Genomic DNA, 3,950 nt, shown 5'->3' on the forward strand with positions numbered 1-3,950 from the left:
CCGGCGGCCGCCCGCCCCTCCCCCGCCCGGTCCCGGGCCAGCTGAGCACTGGGCGGGGGGCGCGTGGTGCCAGTGCAGCTCCGCTGAGGGTACCCACCGGCCTGTGAGCTCCCGGCCCCCTCCCCCGGCGCCGCAGCCCAGTAGCCGTTCCAGGCAGTGTCCACGCCGCGTCGCCCCGCGCTCTTCTCACTCGGGAATCTGCAGGCGCACGTGTCCCCCGGGGCGGGGCGAGACAGACAATGGAGCCACGGGGGAGGGGGTTGGCGCGGAGACCAGCGGACCCTAGGTTCTCCGGGCTGATTTGAGTCAGATGCGAGAGTTGCCCCGGGGATACCCGGTCTCCCCAGCCGGACAAAGAGGTCACCGGGGACCCCCCTGCTCGCGCGCCTTAGCTTTCACGCGAACCTTGGGTGAAGGGAGGGGCTCCTGAGACGCGGACTTGGAAAACCTGGCTGCTTGTGAGGGGCCCGGGCTGGCACTAGTGAAGAGCGGCTCCTGCCTGGGGGATGACACGAAGGCCAGATTTGGAAGCGAAACCGCCCGGTGGTGAAGGGTTGTGCAACCTGCTGTTTCAGTCTCTGGCCTTTTAAGCAGTTCACGGCTTCCTCATGGCATACTTTGAGCAAGCAACTTGATGCAGCACAGTCTACGTGGTTAAGCACAGTGAGCAAAATATCTGGGTTTCTCTTCAAAAAATGTGGCAGCTAAGTCTTACCCGAAATGACATTGACTTTGACATAATCATTTACTAGGTTCAAAGAAGACATTTGAATTTTACAAAAAATATGCACATAACTTTTACCCAGAGCAACTGTAATAGAAAAATAGTAGTAGTGTCCTTTTGCTTGAAAACCATGATTATTTTAAAAAACTCCTTGGTTCTCCAGATGAGACCTATGACAATCAGTGACTGGAGGAAAAAAAGTTAGACGGGCATTTTACAAAGCACTAAAGCGCTAAAACTGCAGATTTGCTTTCGTAGGAAACTAGAGCAAAATATTAAGTACCTCTTGACCAAAGTACTATCTAGCCAACCTGTTTAACAGAGATCTCTGGTATCTAATACCCTTTAACATAAAACATTTACTGTTATGGTACTCAGTTCTCAGATCTTAAAGCTGAATAAAGGTATAAGTGAAATGTTACTATAAAAGTAGCATAGTCTTAAACATCTATGAGATATCCTCTCACCGCAGTAAGAATAGCAAAATTCAACAGAGCAGCAAACAACAAATGCTGGCAAGGTAGAGAGACTTATTCACTGTTAGTGGGAGTGTAAAATGGTGCAACCACTCTGGAAGGCAGTATGGCACTTCAAAAAGTTGGAAATAGAAATACCATTTGACCCAGCAATTCCAATACTGGGAATATACCCTAAAGAAACCATAACTGCCACCCAAACAGATATATGCACACCCATGTTTATTGCGGCTTTGTTCACAATAGCAAAGAGTTGGAAACAAGTGCCCATCAACAAACGAATGGATAGAGAAGCTCTGGTATAGTCACACAATGGAATACTATGCTGCGTTGAAATATAAGGAACTCATGAAATATTATACAAAATGAATGACCCTAGCAAAAAAAAAAAAAAAAAGAGTGACCCTGAGTGCTGAGTGAAATATCTCACTCACAAAAGGACAAATACTGCATAGAGCCACTGTTGTAAAACGGGACTGACATCAGGGAAAACAGAGAAGGAGGGGATGAATGATGTATACTGCATTGAAACAGATGAGGGAGAGAACAGTTTAAAAGGGATATATGATTAGGTATTATAGTCATGACAGGAGTCCAGAATGAAGACAGCACAGTGGAGTGGACTTGAGGGGAGAGATTGCATAACAATGAAAGAGTTTTACTTTACTGCACTGCAATCCCAGAGGTATGTGGTTCGAATCCACCAGATGCTCTACTAGTAAAGGAGGGACATTCTCCTCCTGTACCAGTCAGATCCAATTTTATAGTACACACAAAAACTAATAAAAAATAATTTTTTAAAAAAAGAGTTTTACTTTTCAAGGAGAAGAGTGAATTGGGGGGGCAGGAAGAAAAATGCAACAATGAATGAATGAATGGAAACCCTAAGTCTCTGTAAACTTGCATTAAAATTAATTTTAAAAAATTTTTAAAAAAGAAAGAAATGCATCAGTGGAACTAAAAGTGCCCTGGGAGAAAGGAAGGCTTGAACGCAGGGCTCTGAGAACTGTCCACAGAGCAAAATCCTGTGGAAGACATGTTTAACACCCAGCACTCTAGCTCAACTTATCAGAAACCTCAATAGATGACTTCTTACAGCTGGACTTGTTCCTTTTCTTCAGGCTTGCTGATTTCTTCATCATTCTGAACAGCAACAGAACCACCACTTCAGCTGAGCGAGTGAAGACCAGAATGGAAAGAAGGGCCATGGAGGACAACATGGTGCCAAAACCTAGAGAAAGAAAGGATACGAGAGATTTTCTTTTGTTCTAGTATTTCTTCTAGTTGCAAAAGGAAGCAATTCATTGTAAAAAAGATAGTAAATATGCAAACGCACAAAGAGGATTTTAAAATTACTTTATAAAGCCATGTTTTGAGGATAATACTTTTTTCTACAGGATGAGGTATGTATTTTTAGAAGTATGGATCCTATTGTGAAAAAAACATTTAATACTAAAAAAGATTCTTATTAAGAAAAAAAAAATCGCATAGTCTTTTGGTACCAAAATGTTTAATCACTCTATGACTAAAGAAAAGGTTGGTAGTTTGAATTCCACCCAGCAACTCTGCGGCTAGAGACCTGAAGATCAGATTCAAGACTACAACTGAACAGCTCCTGTGGGACAGTTCTGCTTTTTGCTTTTGGCACAAAGTTAAGCAAAGAAGTGAAACATAGATTAAAACAGATAATTTTCTTTTTTTATTTAGAGCTTTTAGGCAATTCAAACTGTCCCTGAAATGCCTTTAGCTAGGTAATGTTTTCTCCCACATACCAGAAACCTACAAATTTAAAATCTTCAGCTCTCCTTTTGACCTGTAATTTGTCTCACTTTCCCTGGACCTTTATATGGGCTTTTGCTCTTAGGCATATCACCATTTCAAAAAACAAGCGTGTTTCCCCCTACTCTGTCATCTCCAAGGACCTTTAGTTACATTGGTTGTTGTGTTGTGCCTTCCCATACACTAAGACTCATGGCAACCTAATGTACAAGATGTCTGAACCCTACCCGATGTTCAACCGGTCTTGCTATCTCTGAAACACCTGCCCTTGTTTCCACTGTCACTGTCAATCCATGTCGTCCAGGGTCTTCCTCTTCTTCTCTGACCCTCCAACCTACCAAGCATGTTGTTCTTTTTCCAAGGCCCCAAGTATGTCAGATGGAATTTCAAAATCCTTGCCTTCAAGGAGAAACCCAGTTTCACCCTCTCCAGGACAGATCAAGTGTTGGCAATTCATAGTAAATACTCTTCTCCACCACCACAACTCAAAGGCATCAATTCTTCTGTTATTCTTAGTCATTGTCCAGCTCTCTAGTGAATAGTAAGTAATTGAGAATCCCATGGACTGGATCAGCCACACCTTAGTCTCTAGACTTAACATCTTTAACATTCTGAAGAGGTCCATGACAACAGACTTTCTCAATGCAATTTATCTTTTGAGCCCTGACTGTTGGTGCCATAAAACTACTTCCTGGTCTAAGTATAGGTTTTGCATAAGCACAATCAAGCATTCTGGAATACCCATTATTCTCAATCTTAGCCACAATTTGTTGTGATCCACACAGTGAAATGACTTCACATAGTTGATAAAACACGACATTCTGCTTTAAGCCCAGGTCCATCTGATATTGGCAATGATGTTTCTACCGCAGTAGCCTCTTCTAAACCAAGCCTGTATTTCTAGTAGTTCTCTATTCCAGCTGTTTTTGGATAATCTTTAGCAAGATTTTGCTTACATATGATATTAGTGA

This window comes from Elephantulus edwardii, unplaced genomic scaffold (assembly GCF_000299155.1).
Source record: "Elephantulus edwardii isolate Elephantulus edwardi_28Jun2011 unplaced genomic scaffold, EleEdw1.0 scaffold00111, whole genome shotgun sequence".
In the NCBI taxonomy this organism is placed as follows: domain Eukaryota; kingdom Metazoa; phylum Chordata; class Mammalia; order Macroscelidea; family Macroscelididae; genus Elephantulus; species Elephantulus edwardii.